This window comes from Temnothorax longispinosus, unplaced genomic scaffold, assembly GCF_030848805.1.
Source record: "Temnothorax longispinosus isolate EJ_2023e unplaced genomic scaffold, Tlon_JGU_v1 HiC_scaffold_133, whole genome shotgun sequence".
NCBI classification, from domain to species: Eukaryota; Metazoa; Arthropoda; class Insecta; order Hymenoptera; family Formicidae; genus Temnothorax; species Temnothorax longispinosus.
In genome coordinates, this window is record NW_027269848.1 from 1 (window position 1) to 16,056 (window position 16,056).

The 16,056-nt window shown below is 41.5% G+C and overlaps 1 pseudogene; it reads left to right on the forward strand.

The window, feature by feature from the left end:
* The first annotated feature begins 6 nt into the window (after positions 1–6).
* On the forward strand, positions 7–2,375 carry LOC139823559 (tubulin gamma-1 chain-like; annotated as a pseudogene).
* The last annotated feature ends 13,681 nt before the right edge of the window (positions 2,376–16,056 follow it).

The window sequence follows — 16,056 nt, forward strand, 5'->3', positions numbered from 1 at the left end:
AAAATTCTACTAAAAAGTCATGTAAGTTTTGTCTGTGAAATAATTATTTTTCAACTTTTCGCCGTTTTTAATCGATTTCCCAAAAAACTGATTGAGACGTACAGCGTTTTTCCAAATCAAGATGAAATAAGGTAAATATTTGTATTACGTGTTACGAAATTCTCTCTCTATACATAACGCGTAGATGTACTATAAAACATATTTTTGTTTGACAGCGATGTCGTAGTACAGCCATATAATTCATTGTTAACTTTGAAAAGGCTGACTCAATGTGCAGCGTGTGTGGTGGTCTTGGATAATACTGCTCTCAACAGAATCGCTTCGGATAGATTGCATATCCAGAATCCTAGCTATACGCAAATTAATAAGCTTGTTTCAACAATAATGTCTGTCAGTACAACCACTTTGATATCCTTCGTACATGAACAATGATTTAGTTGGTTTGATTCCACCACTCATATCAACTCCTCGCTTACATTTCTTAATGACTGGGTACACTCCACTTACAACAGATCAAAAGGTAGATCTAATGATTTAGAAGAAATCTAATATGTTCATACACTGAAAAAAACAAGTGTAAATGTATATCTTTACGAGTCAATATTTATATATATGTATGGTATAAAACGTTGACGTTTATTCGTTTGATACAGTTGTATCGTGCATTCATAGATTATACAAATGTGCACGTGCTATTTTTAAGATGCAATTGTTTCCTTAACATTAATCGGTCAGTCTCGTTATTCCAATGCATAAAAATATAAAAAAAAAAAAAAAAATTGTCGAAAAGTAAATACATTGTTATTACCTATATTATATTTCATGTCGGAATAGAATATGAAATATCTCAAAGTATTTATTTTCTGATATTTTATATCAGTGTAACAGACGTTAATATGGTTAATATACTTTTATGCATAGAACGATGAAAGATGTGAATATAAGAAAAATCAATTCTATTTTTATGAAAATGTGTACGTGCACACAATAAATATATTAATGCATTTGAAAAGAAAGAAGAGACATAATTTTAGAGGAAGCAAGATATTTTTCATAAAACGTATTCCCAATAGGGTGCATCCGTGAGAAAAACCCGTCTTGGATGTAATGCGACGATTACTACAGCCAAAAAATATGATGGTTTCTACCGCATTAGACAAAAACGCCGCTCATTGTTACATATCCATCTTAAATATAATTCAGGTAAAATTTTTCTTAGAAAAGCTTACTATACATTAAAGTTGAGTTTATTGTGTTTCTTTAATCACGTGATCCATTATTTCATTTTGTACATGTAAAAAATATTAAACGCGAGATACAAGACTACTTGATATTTTTCACGTAAATACATTTCATTTCATATTTTACATCAGAGTACGTATGAATAAAGTGTGTCATATATAAAAACATATTACACTGCACGTAGTACGTTATGTATCTTTAATAGGGCGAGGTAGATCCGACACAAGTGCACAAATCTTTGCAAAGGATCAGAGAGCGAAAACTCACGCAGTTTATTCCTTGGGGTCCCGCTAGTATACAAGTAGCTCTTTCAAGAAAATCTCCTTACATACAAAGTACGCATCGCGTTTCTGGTTTGATGTTGGCTAATCATACCAATATATCATCGGTAAGTGTTGTTACGTATCAAACGTTATCATCGTACATCACACAGTAGGATATAAAACTTGATAATGTTTAAATTTAATTAACGTATCGGTACGTTTTTAGCTGTTTGACAGAGCCTTACAACAGTACGACAAGTTGCGTAAACGTGAAGCATTTTTGGAACAATTCCGCAAAGAAAAAATGTTTGAGGATAATCTTGACGAGCTAGACAACTCACGAGAGGTTGTAGAATATTTAGTGAAAGAGTATCAGGCTGCGACTCGAGTTGATTATCTAAGTTGGAATCCAACGAAGGCGGACACATAAACGAACACGAAAAATGTGCGACGGATGAAACGTTTTTGTAGCATTCCAGCTTTCATTCTCTTACACGTTTAATGCCCTCATCGTTATTTATGACTACGGGAATATTTTGTAAGGTGTCGTACGATATTCACGGTCGCAAAAAAAATTTGACACAAGCGCGCGAGAAATGGTTCATAACGTCCTAAACGTCGGCATCATCTCGTCGAGATGGCAGACCAGAGAAGAGCACACGAACCAGTTTAAACAAGTTTTATTTAATCAACACCGTAATATACGTACGGTGTGCATCGCGCCTTAGTTTTGTATCCTCCAGTCATTTGTTTACATGCCTGAATCTCTATACTGTAACATTATTTCTTTTGTTTTTACCGTTTTATTTGCGTGCATAACTAGGAGGAAGAACAGCACGTGTAATAAAGCCTGTATGGCCCGGTAATGAATGAGCATGAGTAACCGTAAGAAGTTTTTCCTCCTGTTTTCCCTTTCCATTCTTGTGTACAATGTCTTCGTTTGCCTGCTATAATGAAATCATAAATTTTTTATTTTTATATCAAGTCAATCTTTGAACGTCAATGTCTATTAAATATTTCATCTCGTAATAAATAAAACAAGTAAATAAAATAAAAGCTTTTACAAGGAAACGTATAAGAACCTGGCTAAACAGGTCAAAAAATCCTGTATTTCATTACACGTTATACTACTCCATCGGTCTATGGTATTGACATTAATATACTAGTTTTGGATAATCCATCAGATTATATAGTTGATTAATATATACAGTTATTTAATCCTTGATACGTTTACTTGTCTTTGCATACACGAAGAGAGCATTTTAACAAGTACGACGAAAATATACCAACGTACCTTGTATTTTAAACATTCCAAATCTAATATCGGTAGAGATCTGTATTGAACATTCCGTTCTCTTTGCAAACATTCGTACGTGTGTACGTCTATAAATCCTTTAGAACGCAGTTTTGCGCAAGTACGTTGAACTTGTTCAATGCAAGGAGAAAAAAAACTGAGTTTTCCACCTATCGAATAAAACGTGTTATACATCACTGAAAACAGCCTTCGTTATACGTTAATTTAAAAAATATTTTTCTAGTATACGTTAACAATGTTACGTACTTTTGCTCTTTCGTCACTTCTCCGTGCCACGTTACACGGAACTTGTATTTTACCTCGCCTAATTCTTGCGAATCCCATCTCGCTATTAATAAATATAAAAAAAAAAAATATTTAAAATTTTTCAACCATGCATGTGTATGTGTGTGTGTGTATATAAATCAAGCCCTCTCATCAACTTGGATTATACTTGTATTTGTCATTGGAAAAAAAATGTGCAAAATACATACATGTGCAAATGTTCAAAAAAGTATTTGCACATTCACAGTTGTCTTCCACGAACTTTATTTGAAGGAATACGACGTACGTATGACGTGTATCCACAAGTAACTTGTAATATATAAATATATATGCTGTAGGTATCGCGAGATACTTGTGAATACAACTTGTACGTATTCCTTCGACGTAAGGTATTGTAAGAAAACTGGATATGCAAATACTTTTTGATCCATAATATATATATGTATATATATTTCCCAGGTAGCAAAGTGACGTCAAATGACGTCTCCAACATCAATGAAACGTCATTAAGACGTCTTTGGACGTCCTGCTACACGACACGAGTTCTTTTTATGACACGGCGTAAATGATATTATACAAGATTTGTACCTACAAACAAATATAATCATCCTTGTATTCCAAGCCATCGTAAGTACATCCCCAACCGACGATAGCGATATAACACAGTCTTGAAGAGGTAATTCATCGCTCGGTATACACTCGACTGAAAGAAATGTACTGATATATCAAAGTGCATACTATACTCGGCATATATCAAATAGAGAACTCACATTTGCCAACAGTATCGCAATAAAGCACTTTTTTAACATTATCCACGTCTGGTATGTTTGCTATTCCTTTAATTTGACAGGACATTACGCTTTGATGGTTATGTACAATGGTAACACTTCCGTAAACTTATTCTTCGTATTTACTTGATTCTTTTAAGGCCTTCACACATAAAATCGCGTAAGAACGTAAAACGTCAGCGTAAGAAAATCGACCAATCCCAATCAAGTATTGTGCTGTCCGTAAACACAGTAGGGGGAAATACTTGATTGGGATTGATCGATTTTCTTACGCCTACGTTTTACGTCCTTACGACATTTTATGTGTGAAGGCCTTTACCACGATATTTAAATATTGTAAGGAAAGCCCTTTTGAACCGAGGTTAAGTGGGCTTGGTGTCAGGATTGAGGGCAGCTAGAAAGGATTTCCACAGGGACGAGTAATCAAGGAACACACAACTTGAGCACAGGACTTTATTCCGATATAACCTTGAATAGTGAGCGTTACGTACGACCTGGTCGGCGGTCGTGAGCGAAGTCTTGCAGCCGCTGCTGCCGCTACCGAAATCCCGCGCGCAACCTGGGCGTCGCCCGCCAATCAGCGTCCTCCGCCAATGGGCGTTGCCGCCGCGAACGCCATCTCGAACCGCGCGCAATACCCGAGCGCTGTTAATAATTAACGTCCCTAGCCAATGGGCGTTGCCGCCGCGCACGCCATCTTAACCGCGCGCAATACAAATGAGGCCTACGACCTTGGCTGACGTTTACAGCTCGGCCATTCCTGACGTGGCATGCGACCCGAATGCTCAGTGCCGCATGAAATGCTAAATTATAATCTAATAAAATTATACAACGTATACAATATTTATCACATCGTGAATACTTATAATCTAAATCAGACAGACTAGGGATAGAACTTATAATTACCCTAAAATAAAAATAAAAAAAAAATACAATAATAATAACTAAAATTATGAATATTCTTTGGTAAACGATTACATCTTCTGTCGGAATTTTATGATCTATATTGAATTTAACATTATTCAATCTTGTACATAAAAATAAAAATTGTGTACTTAATCTAAAATCAATTGCGGGAAGAAGAGAGACTTAAGACTTTTTCTCAACGGGTTTAACCCAAGGTTTTATCCTGTCCGGGGACAGAATAGAATTGTATGGTTTCTGAGTGATATTAAAACCTGGAATATCAGTAATCACATAGCGATTTTTATTAAGCACTCTTGATACTAAATAAGGACCTTTGTACAGTGGCTTAAGCTTCTTTTCTTCACCGGGCTTAAGAGTAGTATCTCTAATAAGAACATAATCCCCTTCATTATATTTGGACGGTTTCTTATGCTTTTCATCGTAATACATTTTATTGTAATTTTTAATACTATTAGTCGCTTCTACCGCTAATTTACGACTAGCTTCGCGATCTTCTTCTAACTCTAAGTCAGACTTTGCTATATCTCTGAGAAAATTAATCAACTCTATATCGGGATGATTTCTTAATTCGTATCCAAGAAGAATTCTTGACGGTGTAGCCTTCAAGGCTGCGTGAAACGTATTATTAATGGTATATTGCACCGCGCTTAAATGCTGATCCCATAGCTGTAGATCATCTACAATTTTACGCAATGAGGATTTCAGGAATCTGTTTATACGTTCCACCATTCCATTAGCCCATGGAGCCGCGACAGCAATTAAGTGATGAGTTATTTTTCTTTGCTGTATAAAAGAATTGAATTCTTGGGACGTAAAAGCTGTGCCTCTATCCGAGATTATTGTACGTGGATTCCCAAAGACGTTAAAAATGCTGATTAAGTGTTTTATGGCCTCCTTGGTACCGGTCGATTTGGTTGCAAAAAGCCATGTAAATCGTGAAAACGCGTCGATTACCAAGAAAACATGTTTATGCCCCTCTTCTGATTGATTAATAGGACCAAAATGGTCAATATGTAGTATTTGTAAAGGAAATTTGGGAGTATCCGTAATCTGAAGCTCGCCCTCACGACTATTAGTTGAAGAACCAGCTATAAGGCACGTTAAACAATTTTCGATATAAATTTGTACTTTTTTACGAAGCGATGGGAACCAATAATTTGAGAGAATACCTTGCACCGTTTTGTCTAATCCACAATGAGACATGTTGTCGTGGTATATTCGAATGATATTTGTAATCATGGAATCTGGAATAACGAATAGGGATTTGCTAGCGTATTTCCTAAATACAAGTCCGTCTATGAGTTCGAATCTGTCATCGTCCTGTATTTCAAGGGACTCTGCAATTGACTTGAGCTTTGCATCTTGTAATTGTCTATACTGTAACTCCTTTTCAATAGGAAATGACTCGGCAAGAGCCACAATACGACTAAGCGCGTCTACATGCGCCATACGGCGACCTTCTCTATGGATAACTTTAAATTGGTAATTCTGGAGTTTGAGTGTCCATCTCGCGATGCGAGGGTTAAGATACGCTTTATCGACCGCGAAAACTAAAGCGTGGCAATCCGTAATCACTGTAAATTCCAACCCATATAAATAAATATGGAATCTTTCGATCGATCTGACTACCGCTAGTGTCTCTAGTTCGAAACTGTGATAACGGGATTCAGCGTCATTCGTTGTTTGACTGAAAAAGGCTACTGGGCCCCATTGTCCTGATTCTTGCTTCTGAAGCAAAATACCTGCAATCGCGATAGCACTCGCATCTGTATGTAATTCTGTCGGAGACAAAGGATTATAGAGCCGCAAAACTGGATATGCTGTGAGCTGCTCTTTCAATTCATTGAAAGCTGCAAGACATTGATGGTCAAATTCAAAATTTATATTTTTCCGCAGAAGCTTTTGCAAAGGATAGACCATAGTCGCGTAATCCTTGATGAATTTACGAAAATAATTAGTAAGGCCTAAGAATCTTTGCAACTCGACTAGCTTTTTGGGCTGAGGGAAATTTCTAATTGCCTCCGTGTGGCGTGCACTTAACGTGATACCGTCTGGTGAAATTTCATACCCTAAATATTCTATGTGTTTTCTTAAAAATTTGCATTTCTTATAGTTTAACGCAAAACCGTAACTTTTTAGCGCGATCAAAACTCGTTTTAGAATTTTGAGATTTTCCTCAATAGTCGCAGTAGCGATTAAAATGTCATCCATATACATTAATATCTGGTCTAACAAATGTTTTAGAATCTCTCTAAGTCTATCCTGGAATTCCGCTGGGCCGTGACAAAACCCAAAAGGAACTTTAACGAACTCGTATTGCCCATCCGGTGTAGCAAAAGCAAAAAATTTTGTACTGTCGGGATCGACATCTAACTGATGAAATCCATCTTTCAAATCCAATAGGGTGTAAACCGATTTACCTTTCAACTGTGTGAGATGATCTTCAATAATAGGAAACGGTGATTTCCGCTTTATTACTTTTTCATTTAATGGTCTAAGATCGATGCACAACCTTAATGAGCCATCCTTCTTTTTTACTAATATTACTCGCGCACAATAGGGTGAAGTGCTTTCTTTTATAATTCCCCTTTTCAATAAATCGTCAATAATTTTACGTAACTGTAAGCGTTCCGCCCACGCAAAGCGTCTTGGCGCGAAGGCATAGACAGATTCCTCTTTTAGTTTAACCTTAACCGAATGATTATCCCTTATCAAAGGAATATCAGAGTTCTCGACCTCTTGTACAACCCCGATCAAACAATCTTTTACAGACTGCTCAAAATCTATTTGTATATCGTTCAATACTGTATTAAATTGATCAGACGAATCGTCAATGATATCCGCTGAAGCTACTTCAGAAAATAGTCTGACTCTATTATTTATGTCTTCGGAAGACGGATTGATTACTACTGTAATTTTGTGACTTTCGATAAAATCGCGACCAATGATAATATCTGCTGCGGACAATTTATCCTTCAACACATGAAGTTGTACGTCAGCCGAAAAATCTGGTATAGCTTTTAGCTTAAGCGAAGTATTAATTATCTTAGAAACCTTAATAGGTACGTTATTTATTGCTTTATACGCGCGCTTAATTTCAACCGATTTCGTATTCACAAGAAATTTTTCATAGACCGTCGGATTTACAAAGGAAATAGAACTACCTGTGTCCAATAACGCGACAAAGTTACCAGCATTATTATTTAATTCCGTTACTTCGATTAACGGACTATTTGTAACAACCTTCTTACGTGGCTTGTCCTTCACCAACGCTACGCAGTCCAATTCCTCCTCTTCTTCGGCTGGCCCCGTCACTGCAGCGACTGACGAAGTAACAGCTGATGTGGCACCGGTCTTTGATGAAAGCTCTTTTTTCTTGAGCTTTGAACACTCGTCTCTTGAATGTCCCTTCGCTCGGCAATATACGCAAAAGGCGTCTTCTTGCGTCTTCGCGTGATGATCCGTTTTTGTAGAAGTATTCTCTTCCCGTTTAGACTTCTCGAATTTTGGTTTTGCTACAGGTGATTTTCTAGCAACACTACATGTCGTAGTGATGTGATGCATTCTCTCAAGGAAGTCGTCCACTGTCTCGACATCCAGTGAGGCCGCTGTGCTTTTGATGGCAATATTAGTGATTCCGTCGATGAGGCAGTGAATAACACTATCCTCCGGCAACCGAAGGCATTGCAGCATGGCCAACTTTTCCATGGCGTAATCCTGGAAGCTTTCCTTGGCAAAAAGCCACTTACGTTCCTCCACTTTCTTCATTACATTGCCGAAAAGGATTCTTCGCTTGAAGCGACGGACGATAGCCCGTTTGAAGTCCGGCCAGGACCTGACGACATCGCCTGTACTTAGGTCAAACCACTTGCGAGCCACTTTTTCCAATTTTGATGTAGCCGCTGATAACATCGCGACAGGTGGCAGCTCGTGAATTTCGGCGATGCTTTCGATTTTTTCGATCCAGAGATCCACATTTTCTTGTTCGGTGCCTCCGAACTGAGGTATCTGCGACGATAGAAATTTTGCTGCATGCGTAGACGATGCTAACCAACCCTGCGATACGGGAACTTCATTTCTCCTGGAACTGTCCCGATTTTCTATTAACGTTAACACTTGTTCTTGATGAAATCTCATTTGTTCCATCATCATGCTGCAAAGTTGAGATACCGTTTCTGTAGCAGGCGTTGCTTGCGCTGCCAACGTATTCTCCTGATGCAACCTGTTAGCTGCCCAGGGTGGTGTAGAGAAATTCAATGTCCTTACTCTTTCCCTTAACGCTTCCTGTAATTTAGCGATACACTCATTTCTATCATCAGGAATGTCTGAGATTCCATGTTCTTGAAGCTCCTCCTGCAATCGGGGCAGAGTGAATGCTTCGAATTGCCGATCCGTAGCCATCCTGATGTGCGATCACGATCCGAACACGAGTCCTGCACGCCGTGACTTGTCTGAACGTGTCCGAGCTGGTTGCGCGCCCGTTTACCAAAATGGCGGACAGCGAAGCGCAAAACGCGGGAACGGCAATATGGCGCGCTTTTCTCGCGCACTCAATCGCACCAGAGAGGTCTTGAAAATTAGTTCCATGAACCGGCAACGATCGTCGGTTCACCCCTGCACTAGGATAACTCGATCAATGCGCCGTAACGAGCCCGGAATGTGTCGGTGCTAATATCTTCCGCAATGGCGGTCGGCCGATGCAGAACAGCGTGAAGACGATACGCACTCGCGCCAGCTTCACCGTAATGTCTGAGCTCACCGACACTGAGCTAAAATCGGGTAGTGCGAGACTGCAGGAACAACGGCAGAACAACCCGCACTCGCGTACTTCTCCGTGGAAGTTCCAAAGTCAGCACGAGGTCCTTTTGATATGCGAAGTCGTAACGTGTTCAACCGGTTACCGCTTGATACGGCGGTGAAACCGTTACCGAACTAAGAGTCAACGGCAGAACAAACGCGTACGCGCACTTCTCCGTAAAAAGACTCGAGCCCGACGTATTACTGAGTCGACAACCGCGGATGTATCCCACTTCTGAGCTGTAAGGAAAGCCCTTTTGAACCGAGGTTAAGTGGGCTTGGTGTCAGGATTGAGGGCAGCTAGAAAGGATTTCCACAGGGACGAGTAATCAAGGAACACACAACTTGAGCACAGGACTTTATTCCGATATAACCTTGAATAGTGAGCGTTACGTACGACCTGGTCGGCGGTCGTGAGCGAAGTCTTGCAGCCGCTGCTGCCGCTACCGAAATCCCGCGCGCAACCTGGGCGTCGCCCGCCAATCAGCGTCCTCCGCCAATGGGCGTTGCCGCCGCGAACGCCATCTCGAACCGCGCGCAATACCCGAGCGCTGTTAATAATTAACGTCCCTAGCCAATGGGCGTTGCCGCCGCGCACGCCATCTTAACCGCGCGCAATACAAATGAGGCCTACGACCTTGGCTGACGTTTACAATATATGACAAATATATATGGTCTGTTGTTGTATATACGACATACACACAGCACGTTCTTATTCAATAGAACGTAACACTTATAATTTATAACTTTTTGATTGTCCCATAACGTATATTTTACTTGCTTTCTGTTATAAAATCATAAAACGTATTCGATATTACGTAGTGACAGACGATTGACAACTGTCGACAACACATCTGACAACCTCGTTTACAAGACATTTCTTTAAGCTGGATGCACACGTGGCGACGAGAAAATTCGGTGGCGCCCCCCCGGCGAAACTACTGTAAGGCTGAGTTTCCACTGAGCGCGTAAGGGCTGGTTTATAATAGCCGTAACCGTTGATTTAAGCCGTAATCTTTAAGAAATTGACCAATCACAGTCGATTATTCTTCTCACATTCGACTGTGATTGGTCAATTTCTTAAAGATTACGGCTTAAATCAACGGTTACGGCTATTATAAATCAACCCTAACGCGTCGCGTCGTCACAAGTTAACCAATCAAAACATCCCATTTTATTACATTCTTGTGACGGGATCGAAATGGGATGTTTTGATTGGATGACGCGACGCGTGACGCGCTCAGTGGAAACTCAGCCTATAGGCCACGTTCACCAATTATAACCGACTTGGCAGGATTGACCAATAGAAATGAATTCACCCTGCAAACTAAAAGTGCCATCTATACAATAGGTGTTTTAAGCCCCAAGTCCTAAAAATTGACCAATCACAGTCACGTATTCTCTTCAAATTCATTTGTGCGTGAACAATTTCTGGCTTAGGGCGTAGATGGGCACTAACTGTGGCCGTATCGTGGCGCCGACTGGTTATTCTGCAGACTCGCCAAGAGTTGGATTTAATTTAAATTTTAAGCGCCACGTTATCGCGGCGCCGATTGGTTGTTCGGCAGGCCTTTGTGAGTTAGACTAATAACGAATTCGGGCGCTTGCACTAGTGCACACTGAGTGCGCACTAAGGCTTGTTCTTAATCAATTGTTATATTTACAGGTCATCTTAAATACTTCTTAGTCTATAAAATGATTTGTACAGCATCCATATAGATATTACAGATTGTTTTATTGGCTAACAAGTTTTTAAATGTGTATTTAAGCTACTTGAAAAATAAAAATAGATTATAAACAAGCCTTAGTGCGCACTCAGTGTGCACCAGTGCAAGCGCCCGAATTCGCTATTAATTTCAATTTTAAGCCGCGCCGCGTATATCGGAGCCGATTGGTTATTCCTGCAGGCCTTTGTGAGTTAGACTTAATTTCAATTTTAACCAGCGCCGCTTATCTCGGCCCCGATTGGTTGTTCCTGCAGGCCCTTGTGAGCTGGACTTAATTTCAATTTTAAGAAGCGCCGATTGGTTGTTCCTGCAGGCCCTTGTGAACTGGACTTAATTTCAATTTTAAGAAGCGCCGATTGGTTGTTCCTGCAGGCCTTTGTGAGCTGGACTTAATTTCCATTTTAAGCAGCGCCGATTGGTTGTTCCTGCAGGCCCCTGTGAGCTGGGCTTAATTTCAATTTTAAACAGCGCCGATTGGTTGTTCCTGCAGGCCCTTGTGAGTTGGACTTAATTTCAATTTTAACCAGCGCCGCTTATCTCGGCCTCGATTGGTTGTTCCTGCAGGCCCTGGTGAGCTGGACTTAATTTCAATTTTAACCAGCGCCGCTTATCTCGGCCCCGATTGGTTGTTCCTGCAGGCCCTTGTGAGCTGGACTTAATTTCAATTTTAAGAAGCGCCGATTGGTTGTTCCTGCAGGCCCTTGTGAACTGGACTTAATTTCAATTTTAAGAAGCGCCGATTGGTTGTTCCTGCAGGCCTTTGTGAGCTGGACTTAATTTCCATTTTAAGCAGCGCCGATTGGTTGTTCCTGCAGGCCCTTGTGAGCTGGACTTAATTTCAATTTTAACCAGCGCCGCTTATCTCGGCCTCGATTGGTTGTTCCTGCAGGCCCTGGTGAGCTGGACTTAATTTCAATTTTAACCAGCGCCGCTTATCTCGGCCCCGATTGGTTGTTTCTCCAGGCCATTGTGAGTTGGACTTAATTTCAATTTTAACCAGCGCCGTTTATCTCGGCCCCGATTGGTTGTTCCTGCAGGTCATTGTGAGTTGGACTTAATTTCAATTTTAACCAGCGCCGTTTATCTCGGCCCCGATTGGTTGTTCCTGCGGGCCCTTGTGAGCTGGACTTAATTTCAATTTTAAGAAGCGCCGATTGGTTGTTCCTGCAGGCCCTTGTGAGTTGGACTTAATTTCAATGTTAAGCAGCGCCGATTGGTTGTTTGTGCAGGCCCTTGTGAGCTGGACTTAATTTCAATCATAAGCAGCGCCGATTGGTTGTTCTTGCAGGCCCTTGTGAGCTGGACTTAATTTCAATCATAAGCAGCGCCGATTGGTTGTTCCTGCAGGCTCTTGTGAGCTGGACTTAATTTCAGTTTTAACCAGCGCCGCTTATCTCGGCCTCGATTGGTTGTTCCTGCAGGCCCTGGTGAGCTGGACTTAATTTCAATTTTAACCAGCGCCGCTTATCTCGGCCCCGATTGGTTGTTCCTCCAGGCCATTGTGAGTTGGACTTAATTTCAATTTTAACCAGCGCCGCTTATCTCGGCCCCGATTGGTTGTTTCTGCAGGTCATTGTGAGTTGGACTTAATTTCAATTTTAACCAGCGCCGCTTATCTCGGCCCCGATTGGTTGTTCCTGCAGGTCATTGTGAGTTGGACTTAATTTCAATTTTAACCAACGCCGTTTATCTCGGCCCCGATTGGTTGTTCCTGCAGGCCTTTGTGAGCTGGACTTAATTTCAATTTTAAGAAGCGCCGATTGGTTGTTCCTGCAGGCCCTTGTGAGTTGGACTTAATTTCAATGTTAAGCAGCGCCGATTGGTTGTTAGTGCAGGCCCTTGTGAGCTGGACTTAATTTCAATCATAAGCAGCGCCGATTGGTTGTTCCTGCAGGCTTTTGTGAGCTGGACTTAATTTCAATTTTAACCAGCGCCGCTTATCTCGGCCTCGATTGGTTGTTCCTGCAGGCCCTGGTGAGCTGGACTTAATTTCAATTTTAACCAGCGCCGCTTATCTCGGCCCCGATTGGTTGTTCCTGCAGGCCCTTGTGAGCTGGACTTAATTTCAATTTTAAGAAGCGCCGATTGGTTGTTCCTGCAGGCCCTTGTGAACTGGACTTAATTTCAATTTTAAGAAGCGCCGATTGGTTGTTCCTGCAGGCCTTTGTGAGCTGGACTTAATTTCCATTTTAAGCAGCGCCGATTGGTTGTTCCTGCAGGCCCTTGTGAGCTGGACTTAATTTCAATTTTAACCAGCGCCGCTTATCTCGGCCTCGATTGGTTGTTCCTGCAGGCCCTGGTGAGCTGGACTTAATTTCAATTTAACCAGCGCCGCTTATCTCGGCCCCGATTGGTTGTTTCTCCAGGCCATTGTGAGTTGGACTTAATTTCAATTTTAACCAGCGCCGTTTATCTCGGCCCCGATTGGTTGTTCCTGCAGGTCATTGTGAGTTGGACTTAATTTCAATTTTAACCAGCGCCGTTTATCTCGGCCCCGATTGGTTGTTCCTGCGGGCCCTTGTGAGCTGGACTTAATTTCAATTTTAAGAAGCGCCGATTGGTTGTTCCTGCAGGCCCTTGTGAGTTGGACTTAATTTCAATGTTAAGCAGCGCCGATTGGTTGTTCGTGCAGGCCCTTGTGAGCTGGACTTAATTTCAATCATAAGCAGCGCCGATTGGTTGTTCTTGCAGGCCCTTGTGAGCTGGACTTAATTTCAATCATAAGCAGCGCCGATTGGTGTTTCTGCAGGCTCTTGTGAGCTGGACTTAATTTCATTTTAACCAGCGCCGCTTATCTCGGCTTCGATTGGTTGTTCCTGCGGCCCTGGTGAGCTGGACTTAATTTTAATTTTAACCAGCGCCGCTTATCTCGGCCCCGATTGGTTGTTTCTCCAGGCCATTGTGAGTTGGACTTAATTTCAATTTTAACCAGCGCCGTTTATCTCGGCCCCGATTGGTTGTTCCTGCAGGTCATTGTGAGTTGGACTTAATTTCAATTTTAACCAGCGCCGCTTATCTCGGCCCCGATTGGTTGTTCCTGCAGGCTCTTGTGAGCTGGGCTTAATTTCAATTTTAAGGAGCGCCGATTGGTTGCTCCTGCAGGCCCCTGTGAGCTGGGCTTAATTTCAATTTTAAGCATCGCCGATGTTGTTGCCTTCCTGCAATTAAGGAGCGCGCGCTTACTCGGCGCCGATTGGTTGTTGAGCGGGCTTAATTTCAATTTTAAGCTGCGCGCGCTTATCTCGGCGCCGATTGGTTGTTCCTGCAGGCCCCTGTGAGTTGGACTTAATTTCAAATTGAAAAAAGCACAGCGGCTAAAATTTTACAATAAAATCATCATAAATCGTTGCGTGGGAAACATCACACCTCCGTACGGTCACAAATTGACCGTAAAAGTATACATATGGGTCGTTTTAGACCCATGTCTCCAAAACGCGTTTCTCGACATTTTGCAGTCACTGACGTAAATTGACCGTAAAAGTATACACATGGGTCGTTTTAGACCCATGTTTCTAAAACGCGTTTCTCGACATTTGGAGTCACTGACGAAAATTGACCGTAAAGTATACACATGGGTCGTTTTAGACCCATGTCTCCAAAACGCGTTTCTCGACATTTGCAGTCACTGACGTAAATTGACCGTAAAAGTATACACATGGGTCGTTTTAGATCCATGTTTCTAAAACGCGTTTCTCGACATTTGGAGTCACTGACGAAATTGACCGTAAAAGATATACATGGGTCGTTTTAGACCCTTGATCGAAAGCAAATTAAAATATATAATTTAATTTTCAGCGCCACGTATCGTGGCGCCGTATTGTTTTTTTCTGCAGCCCCTAGGGAGTTAATCTAATTTAAACTTTAAGCGCCGCCTATCGCGGCGCCGATTGGTTTTGTTCTGCCTGCAGGCCTCTAGAGAGTTAGATCTAATTTAAACTTTAAGCGCAGCGTATCGCTACACCGATTGGTTGTTCTGCCTGCAGGCCCCTAGAGAGTTAGATCTAATTTAAACTTTAAGCGCAGCGTATCGCTACACCGATTGGTTGTTCTACAGGGCCTTAGGGAGTTAGATCTAATTTAAACTTTAAGCGCAGCGTATCGTTGCGCCGATTGGTTGTTCTGCAGGCTCGCGGGAGTTATATTTAATTTAAACTTTAAGCACCGCGCATCGCTGCGCCGGTGACCCCTCATTTTATCTCAGCCCAAAACATATCAGCAAAAATATTTTGTCTATAATACCTCAGTCCAAAATGTCTCAGTCCAAAAATCTCAGTCCAAAAACATCTCAGTCCAAAAACATCTCAGTCCAAGAATATCTCCGTCCAAGAATATCTCAGTCCAAAAATATCTCAGTCCAAAAACATCTCAGTCCAAAAACATCTCAGTCCAAAAACATCTCAGTCCAAAAACGTCTCAAACATCTCAGTCCAAAAACATCTCAGTCCAAAAACATCTCAGTCCAAAAACGTCTGTCCAAAAACGTCTCAGTCCAAAAACGTCTCAGTCTAAAAACGTCTCAGTCCAAAAACGTCTCAGTCCAAAAATATCAGTCCAAAAATATCTCTTGTGCTGCAGGTTCCTAGGGAGTTAGATCTACTTTAAACTTTAAGCGCCGCGTATCGCGGCGCCGATTGGTTGTTCCTGCAGGCCCTTGTGAGTTGGACTTAATTTCCATTTTTAAGAAAGCCGCGCCGCTTATCTCGGCGCCGATTGGTGGTTTCCTGCAGGCCCTG